The sequence below is a fragment of the Salarias fasciatus genome, chromosome 8, assembly GCF_902148845.1.
Source record: "Salarias fasciatus chromosome 8, fSalaFa1.1, whole genome shotgun sequence".
Taxonomy (NCBI): Eukaryota; Metazoa; Chordata; class Actinopteri; order Blenniiformes; family Blenniidae; genus Salarias; species Salarias fasciatus.
This window is the reverse complement of record NC_043752.1, coordinates 192,185-217,184: the sequence shown is the minus strand read 5'-3', so window position 1 is coordinate 217,184 and position 25,000 is coordinate 192,185. Positions and strand designations below refer to the sequence as shown.

The 25,000-nt window shown below is 55.8% G+C and overlaps 1 long non-coding RNA gene across 1 annotated transcript in view; it reads left to right on the top strand.

The window, feature by feature from the left end:
* Positions 1-24,326, top strand: part of LOC115393831 (uncharacterized) — a 68,911-nt gene extending 44,585 nt beyond the window's left edge. Inside the window, exons 4-5 of the long non-coding RNA XR_003931973.1 lie at positions 17,708-18,062; positions 24,261-24,326. This is a non-coding gene — a long non-coding RNA (uncharacterized LOC115393831). The remainder of the gene's footprint in view (positions 1-17,707; positions 18,063-24,260) is intronic.
* Positions 24,327-25,000: the final 674 nt, after the last annotated feature.

The window sequence follows — 25,000 nt, the reverse complement described above, 5'->3', positions numbered from 1 at the left end:
GGGGAATCAGCGACTCGGCGTCGTGTTTGGTCTGCTTGCACCTCACGGCGCCCGGCGGGCCGCACGGCGCCCGGCCATAAACCATACTGTCCATATTCATACAATGTTTTCCTGCAGGACGAAGGACGCTCCGTGTCTCTGACGCTGCTGCTGTTTTCATTAAAGTGAGCCTCTTAGCTGCTAACGCTAATGCTAATGCTGATGCTAATGTTTCGAACAAGGATGTTCACACCTCAGCGTTTCCTCAGGAAGTCCGGACACAGCAGCAACAGATTTTCACTGGAAACGTCATGTAAACGGCGTTCTGGGGTTCTGGGTCGGGTTGGTCCTGGTTCTGGGTCGGGTTGGTCCTGGTTCTGGGGTTCTGGGTCGGGTTGGTCCTGGTTCTGGGTCGGGTTGGTCCTGGTTCTGGGGTTCTGGGTCGGGTTGGTCCTGGTTCTGGGTCGGGTTGGTCCTGGTTCTGGGGTTCTGGGTCGGGTTGGTCCTGGTTCTGGGTCGGGTTGGTCCTGGTTCTGGGGGTCTGGGTTGTGGAGGTTCCTCTGCGATGGCGGCTGATGTTCTGTAATGGAATATTGAGAGGCGACTGTTCGCTGTGGAATCTTTGGAATGTCTGTCCTCCAGGAGGACGGAGACGAGCTGAGGGACAGATCATGTGCCGAGTAATGGAACTGAGGGGGAACGGAGCACCGTCATGGGAGCGGCGGCGGACATGTGGACATGTGGACACATGGACACGTGGTCTGGTCTCTGCACAGCTGCAGCGCCGGACGGCTTGATCGCGCTTTAATCCGGCTGTAAGTCGCTGCAGCTTCGGGGAAACGGCGGGCGGACGGCGGGCGGACGGGCGGGCGGCGGCGGTGCGGACGGCGGGAGGACGGCAGGCGGGCGGCGGGCGGACGGCGGGCGGACGGTGGGCGGACGGCGGGCGGACGGGGTGCGGACGGTGGGCGGACGGCAGGCGGACGGCGCGTACGGACGGCAGGGACGGGGGGGCGGGACGGTGGGCGGACGGTGGGCGGACGGCGGGCGGACGGTGGGCGGACGGCAGGCGGACGGTGGGCGGACGGTGGGGCGGACAGTGGGCGGACGGCGGGGGTGAGGACGGCAGGCAGGCAGGCGGCGGGGCGGGTGGATGCCGCGGCGCCGCTCGGACACGTTCGGACAGTTGTTTAGAGAGAACTGCTCTAACGATGGAGACGAGACGGGAGACAGAGACGGACTGCTGCTCTCTGGCTGAGGGGACGTTCAGGACGTTTCACTTCAAGACGCTGCGACCTGCTGAAGAACCGAACCGACCAGCGGAACCTCGAACGTCCAGACCAGCGGCGAGAAATATTACAAATCAGTCCGATTGATTACTGAGTCCTGGAAGAGAGGAGATGGATGGCTGACTGCACGTGCGCGGCGCTGTACGTGCACGTGTACGTGCACGTGTCTCCCTGCTCGTCCGAGCTGCAGGACGTTGAGCCCCAGCTGGACCCGGACTCCGGGAGGCTGAGAGCGGCTCGCGTGCCGTCGGCCCGACTGCTGACCCCGTGACCTTTGGCAGAGGTCGCCTCCGTCACGGCGAGCGGCGAGCGCGCCGTCCCCACGTGCACGAGCAGCGGCGAGCTCAGTGGGAGACGCAGAAGGAAGTGATGGAGCCATCTTTGGCCATCTTTGATTTCAGTTTTGAACCGTCTCCCCCTGACCTCCTGTTCCTGGTCCCTGCTGGACCCTGCTGGACCCTGCTGGTCCCTGCTGGACCCTGCTGGACCCTGCTGGTCCCTGCTGGACCCTGCTGGACCCTGCTGGTCCCTGCTGTTCCCCGCTGGACCCTGCTGGTCCCTGCTGGTCCCTGCTTGGACCCTGCTGGTCCCGCTGGACCCTGCTGGTCCCTGCTTGGACCCTGCTGGACCCTGCTGGACCCTGCTGGTCCCTGCTGGACCCTGCTGGTCCCTGCTGGACCCTGTTGGAGTCTGAGGCAGGGATCTGTCTGGCGTTTGGTTGGTTTCGTCTCGATCAGCTGTTTTGTTCCTCGGACTCCGGCAGCAGACGACGGTTCTCTTCTCGTGGTTGAACTTCCTGCTGGAAACGTCTGTTTTCACGTCGGTCTTTGTTGGAGTTTTGGCTTCGTCTGCTGATGTTGGATTTATTAGAACATGTCGACGATCTGACAAAGCAGAGAGATCGGAGAACCGCCTGGAGGATTCCTTCTACATGTTGTATTTCTCTGCTGACGTCCATCAGAAGCCTCATGTCCGTCCCCGCCGCGTTCAGCCGCCGTTTGGCCGCCGTTCAGCCCGCCATTCAGCCGCCGTTTAGCCGCGTTTAGCCGCGTTCAGCCGCGTTTAGCCGCCATTGCCGTCAGGTTGTGGGTTAGCGAGGAGGCGTGTCGCTGCTCGGCGGCGCCGCTGACGGTTCTCTGTGGTAATGACTGTTTGTTTTGTCCTGATTGCCATAAAAACCCTCCGAGTTCAGAGACTGTGGCTGTCGGCGCGTCACCCGCATAATGGGGTGGAACAAACCCCCCCCCCGCCCCCCCGAGCCGCTGTTGAGGGTAGTGACTTGTTGACTTGCCCCCCCCCCCCCCCCCCCCCTCCCCCCCACAGCTGCACTAAGAGAAATGGCGCTAGCTCCTCAGCTGCCTGCTGGATCAGAGCTCCGCAAGGGACATCGGGGGTCTGTCCAGCTCAGGTCCAGGTCCTGGTCCTGGTCCTGGTCCTGATCTTGGTCCTGGTCCTGGTCCTGGTCCTGGTCCCGGTCCCCCACCCCATCAACACAGAGGGGCTCGAACCACTGGACACGAGACGGCTCGCCACTGCACCCTTCACCGCTCCCTGATCTCATAAACTCTTCATCTCAGTGCTGGACTGGAGTTTATCAATGGAGCCGTGTGTGTGTGTGTGTGTGTGTGTGTGTGTGTGTGTGTGTGTGTGTGTGTGTGTGTGTGTGTGTGTGTGTGTGTGTGTGTGTGTGTGTGTGTGTGTGTGTGTGTGTGTGCTCGGCCGGAGCCTGAGCCAGCGCTGCAGTGGGCGTGTCGGGGGTGTGTAGCGGCTCCAGCCAATCGGCTCGCAGCTCCACCAGGAAGTGGCGGTTAGGAACACGTGTTGTTGTGGCAACGAGGAACTGAAGGGATTCCAGATGGTGCTGGGGGGCGATGGGGGGGGGGGGGCTGCAGTCCCAGTCACAATGTGAGGCAGAAGTTTGAGATTCCAGGAAAATGGGGGGAACGGGGGAACCCCCCCAGACTGAGGAGGACTGGAACCTCTGGAGGGTCAGCTCTGCTTTCACTGCCCAGCATCGGACACATGCACACACACGGGGGGTGGGGGGTTGGGTTTGGAGGGGGGGTTGGAGGGGTTGGAGGGGGGGTTTGGGGGGGTTGTCTCTGGAATAAGTCCAGATTTTGGGAAAACTGACACAAAAAAAGAGAAACAGCTTTGAAGACTCTTCCAGGTTGGATCAAGTGATAACGAGGCCGCCCCCCCCCCCCCCCCCCCCCCCCGGATCAGATGGCTCAGCATCAAGCAGGCTTCTGATTCGCCGCCAGTTTCCCCGACTTTAACCACCCCTCCACCCCCCCCATCCACCACCCCCCCCCCCCCCACCCCCCCCCCCCCCCATCCCTCCAAGTGCAGAACTTCTCAGAATTTAGAAATGAGGAGGAAACAGAACCAGCCGTCCTCCTTCAGTCGGAATAACGGTGTCAGGCGGCTTCTGCTGCTACACACACACACACACACACACACACACACACACGGGAGCCAGGATGGCTCCAGCCCTCTTTGGCGGCCCCCCCAGGCCCCCCAGGTCCTGAGTCCCCCCGTCGGGGGTCTTCTGCCTCCAGATCTCTCAGGACTCGTTGTGACGCCGTGTTTTCAGGTGAAAGCAGAGAAGTTTTGGTTGTCGATCAGGTTTCCATGACGACACTGACCAGAGCCACTGACAGCACTCTGTTTTCTCAATTGATACTCTTGGTCCTGGTCCTGGTCCTGGTCCTGGTCCTGGTCCTGGTCCCGGATCTCTGGTTGGAGCCGTTTGTTCTGTTCTCCTGATGGATCATCAGGACTGAAGAGAGGCGTTCTGGATTACGTTCCGTGTTCTGGATTACGTTCCGTGTTCTGGATTACGTTCCGTGTTCTGGATTACGTTCCGTGTTCTGGATTACGTTCCGTGTTCTGGATTACGTTCCGTGTTCGTCCTGCGTTTGTTCGTCTCGTGCGGCGCTGACGGTAGCATGGAACAAGGCGGAATCCTGACCGGGTCGTCTGGCGTTCATTCATGAGGACGAAGCGCCGCAGGATTAAGATCCGTCCCGCCGGACGGAGGAGAACCTCCGCAGGGGACGGTTCCTCCGCCTGTTAACATTCATGGAGCCATTAGGCTAATGGAGAACCGCCGCCGCCGCCGCCGCAGCTGCTGCTGAGGCCGATAAGGACGCCGTGTCCGCCTGCAGCACACACACACACACACACACACACACACACACAGTATGGACCCGGACCAGAGACAAGAACGCTCGTCCAGGTTCTGGTTCGTTGTTATTTGATTTGTGGATATGAAGGGTTTGGGTTAGGTTAACCCAGGGTTGGGTTAGGTTAACCCAGGGTTAGGTTAGGTTAACCCAGGGTTGGGTTAGGTTAATCCAGGTTTGGGTTAGGTTAACCCAGGTTTGGGTGAGGTTAACCCAGGGTTAGGTTAGGTTAACCCAGGGTTGGGTTAGGTTAACCCAGGGTTGGGCTAGGTTAACTCTAACCCAGATGTTGATCTGTTCCAACAGATGTTGAAAACACAGACTGCTTCAGTTTCAGCGCCGGCGGAACGGATCAGTGAGAGCTGCAGGAACGTTTCCTTGAAAGAGTGACAGGAAGTGAGACGGGGACAGACGGAGCAGCAGGACGTGGGACATTGAGCTTTTGAGCTGTCCCGGTTCTGTTAAACCTCTCCAGAGTCTGTTCTGGAGCAAGAGCACGACGGGGGTTCTCTGGGCAGCAGCAGTCAGAAAGAGGTCAGAGGTCAGAGGTGGAGTCCTTGGTGCAGCAGGTCAGATTCCCTGAAGTGGATCTGTCCGCTGAGACTCCAGTGAAGACCAGAATGTCCTCGCTTCCCCTCCCAGCAGAGCCTCCCAGCTGAGGTCAGAGGTCAGAGGTCAAATGCTTCTTCAGATCAGAACAGGAGCTTGTTGATGAGCTGCTGGGTCCTGATGAAGTCTGGACTCAAGAACCAGACCTGCTGCTTAGTCTGGAACCACGAGGACTCTCTGGAGCCTCCGTCAGGACCAGCAGTGGTTCTCCAGAGTAACAGACTCTCTGATCCTGGTCTGGTTCTGGTCCTCTGCAGCGCCTCAGGCTCTGAGAGTTCAGACAGACCGACGGGTTTAATGACCCGCCTTCATGGCCGGGTGGAGCGGGCGCTGGTGGAGCGCTGGTGGCGTTAGCGCTGGTGGAGTTAGCGCTGGTGGAGCGCTGGTGGCGTTAGCGCTGGTGGAGTTAGCGCTGTTGGCGCTGGTGGAGTTAGCGCTGGTGGCGTTAGCTGGTGGCGTTAGCGCTGGTGGAGTTAGCGCTGGTGGCGTTGGCTGGTGGCGTTGGCGCTGGTGGCGTTAGCGCTGGTGGCGTTAGCGCTGGTGGCGTTAGCGCTGGTGGAGTTAGCGCTGGTGGGGTTAGCGCTGGTGGGGTTAGCGCTGGTGGCGTTAGCACTGGTGGAGTTAGCTGGTGGCGTTAGCGCTGGTGGCGTTAGCGCTGGTGGAGTTAGCGCTGGTGGGGTTAGCGCTGGTGGGGTTAGCGCTGGTGGCGTTAGCACTGGTGGAGTTAGCTGGTGGCGTTAGCGCTGGTGGCGTTAGCGCTGGTGGAGTTAGCGCTGGTGGGGTTAGCGCTGGTGGCGTTAGCTGGTGGAGTTAGCGCTGGTGGAGTTAGCTGGTGGAGTTAGCGCTGGTGGCGTCTTGCTCTCCAGCTGGGTCTGGGCTCTGGGACTGGACGACGGCGTCATGGAGGCCAAAAGAAAATCAATTTCCTGGAAGTTTAGAGGAAACAGAAGTTGGGCTTCAGAATTGAGCAGCTTCAGCAGGCTGGACCAGGTCAGCCGGGGTCGGGGGTCGGGGGCCTGTGACCTCCACGGCTGCTCAGTCACCAGACTGTTTATCGGTGTCAGAGGATGACGGATTAGAGGTTCCACCGATCGTGGCTGTTGTACCAGCCCCGGTCTGGGCTCCAGACCGTGGAACCTGGTTGATCTCCAGGTGAGTTGAGTTTCCCAGAATGCACTGGGGTCCAGTTTAACGGGAGGTTGGAATCAGAAGCCGTCTGCAGCTGTTGGGAAGCGGCGTCTTTCCGGACAGGAGGTCTGATGAGGCTCTGACCCGAGGCCGGTTTCCTGTTTCCTCCTGGACCAATCAGAGCGCTCGGATCCCTGAGACGGAGCGGCTCGGTGGTTTGATGGTTCTGACCAGCGAACACCGACCGCTGACCGGGTCTGAGAGGAAGAGGTCATGAGAGGTCAAGTTCTCTCTGGGGGCAGTGGAGCGGCTGCCTCAGCCTGGACGGGACGGCACAGGGAGAACATGGCGACCGGAGGCGCTTCCTGGTCCTGCCAGTCAGCAAGCAGGGCCATTTCCCAGGATGCATTGTGTCGTTCTGCTGTTTCTTCGTCTTCAGCAGTAGGAAGCGTCCGAGCTTCAGCCTGTGAGGGCTTCCCTGCAGCTCCAGGCGGTCGGCATGGCAACGGCACCTGTGTGTGTGTGTGTGTGTGTGTGTGTGTGTGTGTGTGTGTGTGTGTGTGTGTGTGTGTGTGTGTGTGTGTGTGTGTGTGTGTGTGTGTAGGCAGAGCGTAGTGATTGCCCAGATTGCTGGCACAGTTGGATGAAGTTAACCACGCACACACACACACACACACACACACACACACACACACACACACACACACACAGAGTGGTTCGGCTTGGTGCCCGGTCACACCACACACACACTCCAGCTTCTCCTCTGGCCGAGCGGGTCATCATGCCAACTCAGTCTGCCTAATGCTGGACACACACACACACACACACACACACACACACACGCACAGTCTTGTATTTCTATCCTTGTGGGGACCGTCCATTGACTCCCATTCATGTCTCGCCCCTAACCCTGACCCTTACCCTAACCCTAACCCACACCACAACAAAGCCTAACCCTAAAGAAATGTTTTTGCACTTTTACTTTTTTCAGTAACAACAACATGGTCAAGAAACACTGTTTCTCCTACTTAGGACCGGAAAAAAGGTCCCACAAGGCACGTCGTTCCACGTTTTGCTATCCTTGTGGGGACATTTGGCCCCAACAAGGATAGAAATACGAGAACACACACACACACACACACACACACACACACACACACTGGAAACGGAATTCCCTTCACTGCTAGAATGTCTAATTAAACCACCTGCACATGCTGACGCACCACACACACACACACTCTTCCTGTTTCACGGCGCTGGTCTGCACCGTCTCGGGAACAGCTGTTCGATTCCCTCTCCTGTCCAGAATGCGTGTGCGCCCGAACAGAACCGTTCCTCTGCTCTCTGTGTGGAGTGTGAGGAAGAGGACGTCTCTGGGAACACACACACACACACACACACACACACACACACACACACACTGCAGCTTTCCTTAAGGTGGAGCAGCTGGAGCCGGCGGGGTGGGGGCGGGGGGGGGGCTGAGTTTAGAGACTTGACTGGAGAACCACGAAGAACCCGCAGGTCTCCCCATCTGGTTCGGAGTTTGATCTGGGTCTAGGTCCGGTTCTGGGTCCAGGTCCGGGTCCAGGTCCGGGTCCAGGTCCGGGTCCAGGTCCGGGTCCAGGTCCGGGTCCAGGTCCAGGTCCGGGTCCAGGTCCGGCCAGCCCACCTTAAGGAGAAAGACTTTAAAAAAGAAGTGGGGGAAAGGAGACGGAGGGAAAAAAGAGAAGCTGGATTTGTTTTCCAAACTCGGTCACATTCTTGGCAACACCTCAGCTTGTCCTTGCCGGGGGAGTCGGGGGGGTCGCGGGGGGGGGGGGGGGGGGGGGGGGGGGGGGGGGGGGGGGGGGCAGTGGAAGAGAGAGTGAGGCAGAGAGGAGGGAAACACTCCTCTTCCTCTGTGGTTTCCTGCTCTTAAAGCTGCAGACTCTGCAGGAGGACTGAATAAAAACCTCCGTCTCTGAACCGTCCCCCCGTCTCCGAACCGTCCCCCCGTCTCGGGTCTCTGCTGCTCAGAGTCTCTGCAACGCCGCCGCTCGTCTCCATGGTGACGGCGAAAGCCCCGCCCCTGCTCATGAGCACTACGATCGTTCTGCACATGCTCAGTCAGCAGACGTCTCGGCGTCCAGGTGAAGCGAAAACCTGTTGGAGACGAGCGTCCTCACGTCCACGTCCTCCGGCAGCTGGACTGTCTCAGTTGGACCTTGTCTCGGTTGGACCCTGAGCGTCTCCACTTTCCCTCCGTCTCGACCTTCTCCTCCACCGTCATCAACCAGCAGGAATCCACATCAGGGTCCAGAACGTAGACCAGACCGAGGTCTGAGAGTCCCGGAACGGCCCGGCTTTTATTCTGAAGGAACGTCCTGCAGACGTTCTGAGTTTTAACATCAGCAGGAGGGAAGGTTCAATTCCTCATCAGGGCCCAAGGGCAGCACCCCCGACCCTTTTATTAGAGTAATGAGACTGACTAGGACCGGGACCGGGACCAGGGACCGGGGTCTCCTCCTCCTCCTACACGGAGCTCGACTGTTTCCAGAAAGTCTCATTTTCGTCCGTCTCCACTCAGATGGAGTCCGTTTTCCGAAAGTTCCACTTGGGGATCTGTTTTCAGAACGCAGTTCTCAGCTCCACTGGGTTCCACCGGGACCGTTGGGTCCAGATAAAGTTCCCGTCCAGGACTAATCGCTGGACTGCGTTCGCGGTCAGCTGATCGAACGTCAGTCGCCGCCGAGTCCCGCCGACAGACAGTCCATCGGGGGACGTCCGTCGTCTCCGTGGCGACGCCTCCATCAGACAGGCTTCAGCGTCCAGGGAGGAAACTCACGCGTGCTCAGGTAGAACATGCAGACCAAACACCGACAGTTTTTTTGTTCGATTTGATCTTTTTGCCGTCGATTCGGTCCCTCTGTAGTTTCTCTGCAGGTTTTGAGCGTTCTGCATCCCTCTGCTGTCAGTGTTCATGTCTGTGTGTCTCCTGTCTTCAGCCGGTTGTGTCTTTGAGGTGGTTCTGTCCTCTGTGTCTCTGTCCCGGCTGTCCTGCTGACTGCCTGCTTCATCATTGTGCTTCTTTTCATCTGCTGTTCTACATCTTCACAGCAGTTGTGGGTGAAAGTTGTGGCTCCTGTGTTTCCTGTTCCCGTTACCATTTTGCGTCCCCTCTTCACCGTTTTTCCTCGCCGTCTCGTTGGAGCTGGATCACATTTCCTGCCTGGCGAGGTTTTATCAGCACTTTGCGTCTGTCTGAGCTGCGGTCCCAGACGTCTGTGGTCATTTTGCGTCCTCGTCTGTGTTTTCTGCGCCCTGGCGGCGGCGGTTGCCGTAGCGTGAGCGCGTCCGGCAGGCCGTGGCGGCGTCCGGCGGCGTCCGGCGGCGTCCGGCCCTCCGGGCCTGCGGGGGATTATTTCAGCAGCCTGATCCTTTTCACGATCACCATTAGTTTTCAGAGTTGACACAGAGCCGGTCGATAAGAGGCCGGTACCGACAGCTGCAGACGGAGTGTTGCATGGAGATGGAAAAATATGGTGGAAAACAGCCCCGAAAAGAGAGAGGAGACGAGAAGAGACGCCGCGGACGGGTCCGGTGGACGCCGCCGCCGGCTGCCAAGAGAGAAACGAAAAAACAAAACTGAGCATCCAGAAACTGGTGTGTTGGAAGTATTTTGTTCCTGTTTGTCCTTGGCGTCAGCCCAGACCTATATTCTCACACACACACACACACACACACACACACACACACACACACACACACACACACACACACGCACACACACACTCTCCATGCAAACAGAATCAGAAACATGCTGTTCGGCAGGACACGGTGTTCCAGCTGCAGCGGAGCGAACGCAGGGATTTAGAGTGTGTTCTATATAAAGGCTGTAAAGATGGAGGAGGCTCTCCGGCGCTGCACCAATCCCAGAGCGGCGCCGCCGTCCGCTCGTTGGACGCTTCAGTTTGAGGCGACTGAGCTGAAGTGTGTGTGAAAGTGGGACAAAGTTGAAACAGGGAAGCCGGAGAGGAGCGCCGCTGTTTCTGCCTGTTCCTCGGTGTTTCTCGGTGTTTCTTGGCGTTTCTTGGCGTGTCTCGGTGTTCTCAGTGTTCCTCGTTGTTCCTCGGTGTTTCTTGGTGTTTCTTGGTGTTTTGTGGCGTTTCTCAGCGTTTCTCGGTGTTTCTCGTTGTTCCTCGGTGTTCCTCGGTGTTTCTTGGTGTTTCTTGGTGTTTCGTGGCGTTTCTCAGCGTTTCTCGGTGTTCCTCGGTGTTTCTTGGTGTTTCGTGGCGTTTCTCAGCGTTTTTCGGTGTTCCTGGGTGTTCCTCGGTGTTCCTCGGTGTTTCGTGGCGTTTCTCAGCGTTTCTCGGTGTTCCTCTGTGTTTCTCGGTGTTTCTCACTGTGTCTCGCTGTTTCCTGCTTCAGGTGTCTCACGCTGCTTCCTCTGTGTTTTCTGAGCGGGGGGACGAGACCCCGCTTACCGCTGTGCACACACTGACACGTTGAACATTAACGTTTTCCTGCATGTGGACGTCTGTGTGTTCACCAAAACCGCAAGGTCACGCGGGGAGAGACGGCCGCCGCCGCCGCCGCGACCTGTTAGCGGTTATTAATAAAACCCTGACAGCGATTAGCCTGGAGAGCGGCGGCGACGCAGCAGGAAACATGATCCCTTTGCCTTTGACTGCGTTCGACCTCGGGCTGCTAGCAAACCCCCTCCTCCACCGGTCCTCCTCCACCAGCCGCCCGCTCTGCTCCTCGCCGGAGCTTCCTGTGGGAGCGGCGCCGTCTGACCTTTGGCCTGCCGTCACGGTGTGACGTTGTGGCATTTTCAGGTGTTTTGTGTCATTTAGTAAAAAGCCCTGAATGAAAATGCAGTTTATCGGCCCGAGTCCAGGACTTGAGTTTTAACCTGAAGGGTGACTCTGACATTTAAACCCAGTGAAACGGCCAGAGAGACGTAGATAAAGTCAGGAAGCCACAAGCTTTTCCTGCAATGCTGCCAGAATCTTAAAGTCTCCTCGAAACGTTAGAAAGTTTTGGTGTTCAGATTGTGAGTAAGTCACTGGCTGGACTCAGTAGTGGCTCGGTTCCTGGGATCCAGTTTCCATTCGTTCACTGCTGAAGGACATAAAGATCGGAGGACGTTGCTGGTTACCGGGTCCGTTTGAATCACTGATCACACCGTCATTGTTATTTCATATGTCTGCTTCAGCGCTGGACGAACTGATCGATTAAAGACTCCCCACTGGCACCATCAGCTGCTTTTAGGCGCCGTTTACACGGCAACCATTTCAAGTGACAACACAACATTTTTGTAGCATTTTGGGGTCTGTTGGCATGGCAACGGAGCTCAGAGGCTCTGAGAAGGCAGTGTTTTGTAAATGGCTCCGTAGGAGGAACTTTGGGAAAACCCTCGGGCTCCGTTGCCACGGAGACGGAGGAAATACTGCTCTTGGTGCTGAAACTCTGGTCCTGGTTCCGGTCCATATACTCTCCTGGTCCTGGTACTAGTCCATATTGTTCTTGGAGTTCTGTCCTTATGAATGTCTGTTCTTCAACCAGCAGCACTCACTAGTGGCCCAACATGAAAACTAAGCCATTTTCAGTGTTTCTGTCGTTGTGTAAATGTTAGACTTTTCTTGAACAACTTTGTGTAAACACTGTAAACCTGGTGTAAACACTGTGTAAATTTGGTGAAAACATGGTGTAAATCTGGTGTAAACATAGTGTAACCACTGTGTAAACACTGTAAGCATGGTGATAACAGTGCGTAAACATGGCGTAAACATTGTGCAAACACTGTAAACCTGGTGTAAACATGGTGTAAACACTGTGTAAACAAGATGTAAACATGTTGTAAACCAGAATCAGAACAGACTTTATTGTCATTGCACATTCCACTAATAGGGAATGTGAGCTGGGATTAGACCGTTGTGAGACAGGCTAGTTTTACCCTACTGATGATGTGTTGTTGCAATAGTAATAGTAACACTGTAAACACTGTGTAAACATGGTGTAAACACTGTGTAAACATGGTGTAAACACTGTGTAAACATGGTGTAAATATGGTGTAAACACTGTGTAAACATGGTGTAAACACTGTGTAAACATAGTGTAAACACGGTGTAAACATGGTGTAAATATGGTGTAAACACTGTGTAAACATGGTGTAAACACTGTGTAAACATGGTGTAAACACTGTGTAAACATGGTGTAAATATGGTGTAAACACTGTGTAAACATGGTGTAAACACTGTGTAAACATAGTGTAAACACTGTGTAAACATGGTGTAAATATGGTGTAAACACTGTGTAAACATGGTGTAAACACTGTGTAAACATGGTGTAAATATGGTGTAAACACTGTGTAAACATGGTGTAAATATGGTGTAAACACTGTGTAAACACGGTGTAAACATGGTGTAAACATGGTGTAAACACGGTGTAAACATAGTGTAAACATGGTGTAAACACGGTGTAAACATAGTGTAAACATGGTGTAAACACGGTGTAAACATGCTGCAAACACGGTGTAAACATGCTGTAAACACGGTGTAAACATGGTGTAAACACGGTGTAAACATGGTGTAAACACGGTGTAAACATGGTGTAAATGCAGTCCCAGGCCCAGTCCCAGTCCTGAGGTCTGCCTCCCTGACGGTCCGCGGAGTGATGAGGAGCTGCTGGCAGCTCTCACAGGGAAACACTCCTGAATATCATCTCTCTGTCAGAGCCGCACAAACATCCTCACTTCATCTTCATCATCCTCCTCCTCTGTTTTTCTGTTCTCACCTCTTTTTTTGAAGAGTGGAGGGACATTGATCTTTTTGGCCTGAAACAGAGGAGAGAGACGGTCGGCCATGTTTAATTCATTCTGACTTTCTCCGGGCGTCAACAGGCGTTCGCTACTGATTCTTTTGATGCATTTTAAAGCACGCAATTAAAGGTGAACCTGTTTGAGGGAAATGTCAGCTTCTGCAGGTCCAATTAAAATTTTTGAGGCTGCTCTGAGGATGTGAATCAAGGTGTGTGCGTGTGTGCGTGTGTGCGTGCGTGCGTGCGTGCGTGCGTGCGTGCGCGTGCGCGCTGAAGATGTACTCAAAAGTAGAAACAGTGTAAATGTCAACCCATTTTGTAAGGAGAGAGTCTGATCAATAAGTTGATACGAAGTGATCAGAGCTGTGTTTTCGTGCAGCTTCTTCTCAGACGAATATGAACACAGGGAGAACATGCAGACTGAGAGAACACAGGGAGAACATGCAGACTGAGAGAACACAGGGAGAACATGCAGACTGAGAGAACACAGGGAGAACATGCAGACTGAGAGAACACAGGGAGAACATGCAGACTGTGTGACAGTGTGAGAACAAATCCACACGAGGCTGCTTGATCTGCTTCATGTCCATGAAATCCACCACGGGACCGGGAGGAACCTTAACGTTCCACACTTGAAAACGTCCTCGGCTCACTCCTCCTCTCGCCTGTCAGAGGTTCTACTGTTCCTCAGTGAAACAGAACAGAGATATCAGTTTGTGTTGGTTCCCTCGCTGGAACGTTAGCCAGAACAGGTTCTGCAGGATGCATCCGTCCGGATGTTACAGTCCACCTCCTACTGTTACAGTCCAGTTCCTGCTGTTCTTCATGACCCAGAACCGAGGGTTTCTGACCTCGCCGTTCAGACGGAGGAGTTCGTCCATTTAGGTTCTTCTGTGCTGAAAGCCTGAGAACAGTTTCAAACGTTCCGCCTCTCTTCCTGTCGTTCGTCTCTGGTAATGCAGGTGAAGTTGTTCTCACTCTAACTGGGACTGAACCACTTCAGAGTCCCGGCTCCGAGACGTTCCTCCGTTCTGGCCGTTCTGCGTTCTCTGGCTGCGTCTCGGCTCCGGGCTGCTCTGGACTCCAGACGGCCCTCAGGCAGGATTTACCGCCTGGCCCTGGATATAGGGGATATTAATGTAAGCATAACTTCCTGGGTTGGAGAGGGCGAGAACATACAAGGACACGGCGGCCGGGCTGAGGGGGAGGGGTGGCGGGGGGCGGAAAGCTCCTGGATATGTGCAGATAAGTTCTTCTGCGATGATTTATCACACTGTTATTGTGCTTTTTTGAAGCGGCGCTCTGTGTTGAGCAGTTTCTCGTCTTCTTGGGGAATCGGGAAAACAAACTGCAGCTCGGCTGGAGGCTGGAGGAAGTTCGGCTCCTGTTTGCTTTTGTAAAGTGACTCGTTTGTTCAGCGCTGCAGGACTCGACCAGCTCCCCCAGTCAGAACAGAACCCAGGCTAGCGTGGCTAACGCTAACAGCAGCCCCCCCAGGGGTCAGGTCGCTATTTACATCAGTTAATTACAAAAATGTACACATTTAATCACAGTTTGCGTTCCAAACAACGTGGAACCTTTGTTGGTTGAGGATTTGCTGGTACACCGATGCATACATGGCTAACAGCTAGAGCTAACAGAAGGTATATTTAACTTGAAAAACTACCTGATAGAAGTGACGATAAAGGTGTGGTTTTGTGCCAATTACATTAAAAAAATGCTGTTTTCGTACCATTAAAGCGCTTCAGCACTAAAAATAACCTTTGAAATGAAAAGCGTGTTCATTTAGACACTTCAGAGCTGTTAGCAGTGTTAGGTGTTAGCAGTATTTGCTTTTAGCAGCATTAGCTGTTAGAAGTCTCAGCTGTAAACATTATTAGCCTTTAGTAGTATTAGCTACTAGCAGTGTCAGCTGTTAGTTGTATTAGCCGTGAACAGCATTAGCTGTATTATCTGTTACCAGTATTAGCCATTAGCTGTGGTAGCTGTTAGCAGTGTCAGCAGTTAGCTGTATTAGCTATTAGCTGTGTTAGCTGTATGCAGTGTTAGCTGTTAGCAGTTAACAATGTCAGGTGTTAGCTGTGTTAGTTGTTAAGGCTGGACGATTAATTGAATTTTAATCTTGATTTCGATTTTGGTTACTCACGATCATAAAAATGTTAGAATCGGAGAAAAACGATTAATTAGCCGCATGGCGCGGCGTGTATGTAATTTCCTACGCTGCCAAAGTACCATGAATGCACCTTGTGCACGCAGCCAGGGCTCCATCAGCAGCACGTGAAGGAAGCGGTTTACAAACATGGCAGAAAAGGAGCCTTTAGTTGACAAGAAAGGTCGGACTACTTCAGTCTTCTGGAAGCATTTTGGCTTCAACTCGTCGGACATCCAGCATCCTGCCACAAGTGCTGCATCAGGCGGGTTTTCAGCGCAGGTGGAAATGTTGTCAGCTGCCTTCGTTAGTCGCTGAAGCCAGACCAAGTGAACAATCAATCAATCAATCAATCAATCAATTTATTTTTGTACAGCCCAGTATCACAACAACAGCTGCTCAGAGGCGTCAAGATGTTACTTTGGTTGGTAAAAGTAAAAACAGTGAATAAGCATAATGTTAATATGTCAAATTCACAGTAACGAGACAAAACGAAGCAACCACCGCCTTAGACCCTCACATCCGGCAAGAACAAACTCCAGAAACCCAGTGGGAGAAGAAGAAATCTTGTGGAGAACCACAGTATGGAGGGATCCCTCTCCCAGGGACGGACAGCTTTGGCAACAGCTAGCATGAGACAATAAGAAGTAAAGCCTAGGACTATGTTGAGGACAGTCCGTTGGACGGTCCAGCACAGGAACCACGGATCCCAGAAGTAGAACTGAAGCCAGTCCGCGGGCAGGACCGACAGGAGTGTCCTCCCGGTCCGGACGGAGCTTGTTCGTAGGCCCTCGTAATAGTGGAGTCAGCAACTGAACCTGGAGAAGACTCCCCCTCGAAGGGGGGGACAGCAGGGGAAAAGCAATGAAGGGACTAAAGGGAAGAACATTCAGACATTAGAGGACAGGGCTCAGTGCACCGGACTTCCACAGCATTCTAGCTCCTGGGGCAGCTTTGTGGATACTTTACTGTTTAAACTAGTATTTAGTTAGTATAGTTTAGTTTAATTTAGTTTATTGTAGTTTGGTTTGGTTTAGTTTGGTTTAGTTTAGATGTGGATGAACAGACTCGTCTTCCTCGCCAAAAACCTGTAGGAAGTTCACTACAGGGAGTGTTTAACTCTGCAGCCAACCCCTCTTTTGTTATTTAAAATAGTTTTTGAGAGAGTTCAAAGAATATTTTCAGGTTGTGTTTTTGACTGAGTTATTAGTGTATTTTGCATATTGCTATTTTTGCAAGTTTTATAGAAATGCATGCAGATTGGGTATTTATTTTTGTTTTATTGATATTTAAGATATTAATTTTTTATAAGTTTATTTTTGATTGTTCTTTCAAGTTGTAGTTTAATAAATACTCAAGTTTTGGAATTATGAATAATCGTGGCTATTAATCGTGATTTCAATATCTATCAACATAATCGTGATTATTATTTTTGCCATAACCGTCCAGCCCTGTTAGCTGTCAGCAGTGTCGGGTGTCGGCAGTTAGCCGTGCTAGCTATCTGTTAGCTGATGCGGATCCTGTCTTGAACCGTCTCTCCTCCTCCGGCTGGACTCTCTCCTGATCAGCTGGTTCTCCACCTGACCCTTCAGGACGTGTTCAGGAGGCCGTTCTGCTTCTCTTCGGGGTTTCAGGTCTCGGTCTGGGTCCTCGCCAAAGTTCTCATTCCTGCCCGCCCTTATTCCTTGCTCCAGCCAGGCTCTCCATTCATTCCTTTCACCCCTTCAGGCGAAATTTCACTCACCAATCAAACAATTACCCACACACACACACACACACACACACACACACACACACACACACACCCCGCCTCGTCCCAGACGGTCCGTGAGCCTCTGGCAGCAGCGGCTGACGCGATGGAGAGAGCTGCCTTGATAAAGAGCACTGCGGCAGAGCGGAGCTCCTGGTCAGTACGGAGGTCGGCTGGAGGTCGTGACCTTCCCGGTGACCTCTTCCTCACGTCTTCGCACCGTCACATGCTTCATCTGTGATGTTTCAAAGTACAGAAGTCTGAAAACGCTAACTCAGCAAGGTGGTTGACCCCTGACCCCTGACCCCTGACCCCCCGACACTGTGTGTGTGTGTGTGTGTGTGTGTGTGTGTGTGTGTGTGTGTGTGTGTGTGTGTGTGTGTGTGTGTAGTCATAGAAGGATGGAGCGTCCGTCCCTCTGAGGACGTCTCCGTCCACCGTCCCTCCGCTCCTGATCAGCTGAGCGGGGATTAGCATCACACACAGCGGCTAGCATTAGCATGCAGGCCTCAGACTGGAGAGCATCTTCCTCCTGTCGCTGATGTCGCCTGCGCCTCCTCCCAGCATGCCGTGTGTTGAGCTGTGCCGTACATGAATGATGCATTGTGGGGTTGTGGGACGGGGGAACAGACCCCTCAGTGTGGCCGCCGCCTTGTCTCGGCAGCGTGAGCTGATCGTGGGGACGGGATGAGGTAAGGGGGCGTGTCCGGCGGCGGCCGGCGGTCCGGTCATGTGACGAGCGTGTCGACGCTCGCCGGTGCTCGAAACCCGAGCGAGACGTTAAACCCGTCCTCTTGTGTCTCTCGGCTTCCAGACTGGATCCCGCTCCGCCCGCCGTCTCCCTGACTCCGCCCTCCAGCTCCGCCCTGGCAGCGGGGCTCCGCCCACCTGCCCTCCTGGAGCCCGGGACGCCTTCCACGCCTCGCAGCTACAACAGAGACCTCAGGGGGGGCCGCCCCTCCCCGGGACCCCCTCCCCCCTCCCCGCCTCCCCCATCCCCGCCCGCCATGCGTCACTGACCCACCCCTTCCAACCGGCGAATGACAAGCGCGCATCCGAGGGCGGGGCTTGCCTCAGTCTCTCATGATTGGCCGCTGGATGGAATTAAGGTGAATGGAACACATGCCCAAGGAGCCGGACTCGAACCCAGCAGAGGGAGACCAGAAACAGTGAGTGTCGCACGCCGCACACTGCACATAACACACAACACACAACGCACACTGCACATAACACACAACACACACTGCACACACTGCACACTGCACATAACACACAACACACACTGCACACACTGCACATAACACACAACACACACTGCACACTGCACATAACACACAACGCACACTGCACACACTGCACATAACACACAACGCACACTGCACATAACACACAACACACACTGCACACACTGCACATAACACACAACGCACACCACAAACCCACCACGGCTTCACAAGAGCCGCCGTCTGAAAACCTGAATCTGGGGACGGTCCCATCTGGCATTCTGGATCGGTACTGGGTTTGATCTATTGGTACCGGGTCTGATCCGGTCCTCTGGATCAGTACCGGGTCTGATCCGGTCCTCGGGATCAGTACCGGGTCTGATCCGGTCCTCGGGATCAGTACCGGGTCTGATCCGGTCCTCGGGATCAGTACCGGGTCTGATCCGGTCCTCGGGATCAGTACCGGGTCTGATCCGGTCCTCGGGATCAGTACCGGGTCCAGTGTCAGTGCGGCTGAACGCCGTTTCACTGGAACAGTTTTCAACCTTTGAGCAGCAGCAGACGCTGCAGGAAGGGGCACCAGTTAACACGGACACCAGTTGATCCGCAGCACCGGCGCCGATCGACCCTCAGTGGCCGGAATGTCTCCAGAGAGGACGGGTCTGTCTCCGGCTGCAGGAAGGGAGCTTGTGGGCGGAGTTAATTTCTCTGCAGACGTTGCTGAAGACAGGATCAGATCCGTCAAACGGCGGCGCCGGGTTTAATCCCGAGGAGCCGAAAGTCCGTCTTATCGACTCCGTCCTCACACGAGTCACCGAGCAGCCGCTTCGGTCATTAGTCACAGCCCCCCCCCCACCCCCCAGCTCGTCTTTCCTCACGTCAACCTTCTGCCCTGAGACGAAGCAGACCCGGCTCCGCCGCCGCCGCCGTCACGCAGGGTCCAGGTTTCCTGAGGACATCTGAGAGGAAATCTGGACTTTGGGGCCTCTTGCTATCGTCTCCATCTTTCTCGTGCTGCCGACTGTTTTCACGTGTCTCCGGAGTGAACGGCGCTCCTGCGTCTGCTCCCCTCGTCTGGGTTGTTTTCAGAGAAGTTGGAGGGAGATGTGGCTGCGGCGGCGGCGGCGGCGGCAATCGGGCCCGCAGACGCAGTCAGACACAAACAAACGGGCCGCCGGCTGAGCCGCGTCTCCTGAAGGAAAACATCAGATTCATGGAACGTAGCCGTCGTCAGAGCGCCGCGGTTCAGGTGATGAGCAGGTCCAGAGGGAACTTCCTGTTCGGGGTGATGGCCGCCGCCGCCGCTGCAGCGTCCAGAGGGAACTTCCTGTTTGGATTCGTTTTCATGAGAACGTTTTCAGGTGAAAACGGGAAACGTCGGTTGTGTTCACACCAACGCTGATGACCGCCGAGGTGGAACTTTTTGAAAACGCTCCGTCGCCGTGGAAACAGCAGAAAACCCAGCTTTTCTGAGAAGCTCCTGGAAAGCAGTCGTTCTGCACTGCAGACCGCCAAGAGGATCAGGGTTTCCCTCCAGAGCACCACGTCTTCCAGGCCAGGTTCCCCTGGTCCTGGTCCTGGTCCTGGTCCTGGTCCTGGTCTCAGATCCTGTTCCGTTCCCAGATGAAGATAAATCTGTCAGAAGAATCCAGATCGTATTTTGATGACCATGTGAAGGACAGTCTGGACGCCCTCTTCGCTGTTGGGCGTGCCGGTTGCCATGGTTACCGGCGTGCAGACGCAGCGTCCATGTGGACTGAAGATGGTTGACGGCTCCTTGTTTTAGAGGAAGTTGAGAAAAATCCTGTTCCTGATTGGACGATGGCAGCCTTTGATCTGGAACGATCCGCCGTCAGGGCTGAAGGGGGCGCCGCTCTCGGGGGGGGCGGGACTCCAGGATCAGCGTTTCTATTGGCTGCAGACTCAGGAAACGTCCCGCAGGACGACGATTTCCCCTGAAATATTCCACTAATCTGCCGTTTGTTCGTTATTTTCCATCAATACAGTCGAGGCTAAACGACCCGTGAGGACGTCTCTGCTCTTTATGACCAGTTTCCTTCCAATCGAAGCGATTCTGCTGCTTTCCGATTGGCTGACGGGACGACAACATCAGCTGCTTGTTGTTCAAACACCGAATTAGCGTCCCGCATGTCTGGGAGTAAATTTAGGAGAGCCGGGCAGCGAGGCGGGCGGGACGTATAGCGGCAGCGTCCAGACGTCTCCGAGCGGAGTGGATATATGGCTGCGCTCGCGCCGTGTTTATAATTGGTTCTGTGCGGTTCGCCGTACTCTTGTGTATTTGGACAGAGGGAGTTGGCGTGCTGCGCCCCCCCCCCCCCCCCCCCCCCCCCCCCCCCCCCGCCTCGGCCTGTAATTTAGACAGTGGTGGGACACATGAGGGAACAAGTGTCCATTAGAGCTGGACGTATAGGACGCCGGAGGCCGCAGCATGTGGGCCCAACAATAGGCGACTGTGGCTCTCCAAGCAGGACAAGGCGCCTCAGTCCGCCGCCGTCATGGAGATCATTCCAGCGCCTCGCCATTGTTCTCGCCCTCCGAGGACTCCGGCCCGGGAAGCAGGTGCTGCTCAGCCTTCTGCGACAGGACCAGATCTTCCAGCGCTCCGTCCGGACCAGGCGTGGTCAGACTCCACAGACCCGGTTCTGCTACAGTCTGGGTCAAATTTAGATCTAATCCAACAAAGAATCCAGTGTGGAGCAGCGATGAGACGATCCGGTTCAGAAACAGTGAGTCACGATCCCGTCGCTCTGTAAACAAACTGCTGGAAGCTTTGAAGCTGAAGTGAAAGAGAAAGTCTCTCTGGCTCTGGACCAGTTTTTATGAAACTCCGTCCTGCTTTAACTCGTCCCCGGAGATCCGAACGAGTTCAGACAGGCAGCGGAGAAAGTAGAGACAGAACCGGTTCTGCTGAAGAACCAGACCCTGCGCTGTGTCTTCACTGTGACGTCTGAGCAGAGGTGGAGGCTGAAGAACGAACCCTGCTGCTGCAGCCGCCATGCGGTCGCCCTGCAGTCGCCCTGCAGCCGCCCTGCAGCCGCCCTGCAGCCGCTCTGCAGCCGCTCTGCAGCCGCTCTGCAGCCCCCCTGCAGTCGCCCTGCAGCCGCCCTGCAGCCGCCCTGCAGTCGCCCTGCAGCCGCCCTGCAGCCGCTCTGCAGCCGCTCTGCAGCCGCTCTGCAGCCGCTCTGCAGCCGCTCTGCAGCCGCCCTGCAGCCGCCCTGCAGCCGCTCTGCAGCCGCCATGCAGCCGCCCTGCAGTCACCCTGCAGCCGCTCTGCAGCCGCCATGTAGCCGCCATGCAGCCGCCCTGCAGCCGCCCTGCAGCAGCTCTGCAGTCGCTCTGCAGCCGCTCTGCAGTCGCTCTGCAGCCGCTCTGCAGTCGCTCTGCAGCCGCTCTGCAGTCGCTCTGCAGCCGCTCTGCAGTCGCTCTGCAGCCGCCATGCAGCCGCTCTGCAGCAGTTCTGCAGCAGCTCTGCAGTCGCTCTGCAGCCGCTCTGCAGCCGTCATGCTGCCGCTCTGCAATCACCCTGCAGCCGCTCTGCAGTCACCCTGCAGTCGCTCTGCAGCTGCATGGCGCCTGCATGGCATCCATCCTGCAGCTGCCATGCAGCTACTCTGCAGCTGCCCTGCAGCCGCTCTGCAGTCGCCCTGAAGTCGCTCTGCAGCCGCTCTGCAGCTGCCCTGCAGTCGCTCTGCAGCCGCTCTGCAGCTGCCCTGCAGTCGCTCTGCAGCCGCCCTGCAGTCGCTCTGCAGCTGCTCTGCAGCCGCCCTGCAGTCACCCTGCAGTCGCTCTGCAGCTGCTCTGCAGCCGCCCTGCAGTCACCCTGCAGCTGCTCTGCAGCTGCCCTGCAGCCGCCCTGCAGCCACCCTGCAGTCGCTCTGCAGCTGCTCTGCAGCCGCTCAGCTGCACTCAGCGAGCTGTGGTGATAACAATGTTGGGGAAGTTATGTAAACACAGCCTGATCCCGCTGAACCGTGCAGACGGCGGGTTGTGAAAGCTGCAGGACGAGCGCCCTAACCGGTCCGGCTGTGGGACGTGTGAGGACGTGCGCCGCGGCTCCTCGCCGTCTGAGAACCGCCGACCCGACAGACCGGCAGTACCTGCCGAAGCTCCCCGCAGTCCCTGTGAGCGTCTGCAGGCAGGAGGCGGCGCTGGCCCGGCTCCAGCGGGAGGCGGAGGGACCGCCGCCGCCGCCGTCTATTTGAGTGGGTCAGCAGGATAAACATAGCACAAGAGGGAGAGACAGCAGAGCTGAGAGGAACAGAGTGAGAGAACGAGCAGCTGAGCGCCGGCGACTCCTGCAGCCTCAGCCGCTCCGACATGCACATCCTCCAGTCGTACTGCGTCCTCCGGTCGGCGCTGTGAGTTCTTCTTCCTGTCTTCTCTTTGCTTGTTGGTGGATTTTGTTGGAGGCGAACGCTGACAGGAGTCAGACCGCTGGGGATCAGGTTGTTCTGTGTGTGTGTGTGTGTGTGTGTGTGTGTGTGTGTGTGTGTGTGTGTGTGGTGTGTGTGTGTGTGTGTGTGTGTGTGTGGTGTGTGTGTGTGTGTGGTTTCAGAGTACAGTAGGTGTGTGTGTGAGCTGAACCACACTCAGCTCCACGCTGCATGTTCAGAGCCGTGTTGCTCCATGGTATGTGCACGGTGTGGTGGTATGTGCACGGTGTGGTGGTATGTGCACGGGGTGGTGGTATGTGCACGGTGTGGTGGTATGTGCACGGTGTGGTGGTATGTGCACGAGGTGGTGGTATGTGTTACACATGGCGTCTTGCCTCGACCTGCCAGCTCTCTGCAGAACCCGGAGTGTCTGAGCAGGCAGGAAGTTCTGTCTGCTCTCCTCGTGTTTTGGTCCTGGTCTCCGGGTCCTGGTCTCCGGGGTCCTGGTCTTTGGGGTCCTGGTCTCCGGGGTCCTGGTCTCCGGGGTCCTGGTCTTTGGGGTCCTGGTCTTCGGGGTCCTGGTCTCCGGGCTCAGTCTGCAGTGCTAAGCTTTCTTTTTTAGCTGCCAGGCTGGCGGTTTTCTCACCACGGCTATTTGTGGCTCGTTGGCACGGCGGCAGGGGGTGTGGCGTCGCGCTGTCAGACGTGAGCGGGGAATCGAACCGGTGGCCGGCGGGCCGGGCTGGGGGCTGAATGCAGACCGTGTCCTCCCGGCGCTGACGGCGGCGGCGACCTGAAGCGTCGCCGCGGCGACAGGCTGCTGTGTGTCTCCTCCAGCTGCTCACAGTCCCGGTGCTCCTCCTCCTCCTCTTCCTCCTCCTCCTCCTCCTCCTCTTCCTCCTCCTCCTCTTCCTCCTCCTCCTCCTCCTCTTCCTCCTCCTCCTCTTCCTCCTCCTCCTCCTCTTCCTCCTCCTCCTCCTCTTCCTCTTCCTCCTCCTCCTCTTCCTCTTCCTCCTCCTCATCTTCCTCCTCCTCCTCCTCCTCTTCCTCCTCCTCCTCCTCCTCCTCCTCTTCCTCCTCCTCTTCCTCCTCCTCCTCCTCCTCCTCTTCCTCCTCCTCTTCCTCCTCCTCCTCCTCCTCCTCCTCTTCTCCTTGCTCCACCTATTAGCACGGCGGCGGTGACAGTGACGGCGGCGGCGTCACGGTCAGGAGCGGCAATTTTTACGACTGGATTTCAAGAGAAAACCGAGGTTTTGGTTGCGTCTTGAGCGTCTGTTTACTCGCCGGTGCTGACAACACGCCGTCTCCATGGAAACGGGTCAGAACAGTCCTACTCCTCCTCCGGGTCCTGAGGAGCCGTGTTTTCATGTTTCGCTGTAAATCAGCTGTTCTCTGAGGCTCCGAGCTCCGTTGTCGTGGAAACAGCCTCAAACAGAGTAGAACTCCTGATACCAGGTCCAGTTCAGGTGGGGATGGTTCTGGACCGGATCAGCCAGTATCTGACACTCTGACAGCCTTCTGCTTTGGACTGTTCTCTCATTGGTTCTGTCTCCGGTCCTGTCCCCGGTTCTGTCCCCGGTTCTTTCTCCAGTTCTGTCCCCGGTTCTGTCCCCGGTTCTTTCTCCGGTCCTGTCCCCGGTTCTGTCTCCGGTCCTGTTTCTGGTCCTGTCCCCGGTCCTGTCCCCGGTCCTGTCCCCGGTTCCATCCCCGGGTCTCTGGTCTCACTGGTTCTCCCTCTCGTCCCTCTCAGGTGGCTCAATGGCCCAAAAAGGAAGAGGAAGAACAGCCAATGTTCTGTGAAGAGTATGACTGGTGAGTAGAACCGTTCTAGTTCTGCCTCAGCTCCGAGGAACAACGATTTACACTGTTGTGATGTTTCTAGAACAAAATACAGAACGTTTCCTCATGTTTAGAGTGGAGTGTTCTCCGTGTTCTCTGAGTTCTCCGTGTTCTCCCATCCTGAAGGTTTGAGAACCGCCTGGCTTTCAGTGTTTCTGTTTAAACTGACGTGTTTTTCAAAGTGTTGCTCCGTCAGACTCCGTCAGGACTCAGACTCCATCAGGACTCAGGCTCCATCAGGACTCAGGCTCCATCAGGACTCAGACTCCATCAGGACTCAGGCTCCGTCAGGACTCAGACTCCATCAGGACTCAGACTCCATCAGGACTCAGACTCCATCAGGACTCAGACTCCGTCAGGACTCAGACTCCATCAGGACTCAGACTCCGTCAGGACTCAGACTCCATCAGGACTCAGACTCCGTCAGGACTCAGACTCCATCAGGACTCAGACTCCATCAGGACTCAGACTCCGTCAGGACTCAGACTCCATCAGGACTCAGACTCCATCAGGACTCAGACTCCATCAGACTCAGACTCCGTCGGACCAGACTCATCAGGACTCAGACTCCGTCAGGACTCAGACTCCATCAGGACTCAGACTCCTCAGGACTCGACTCCATCAGGACTCAGACTCCATCAGGACTCAGAC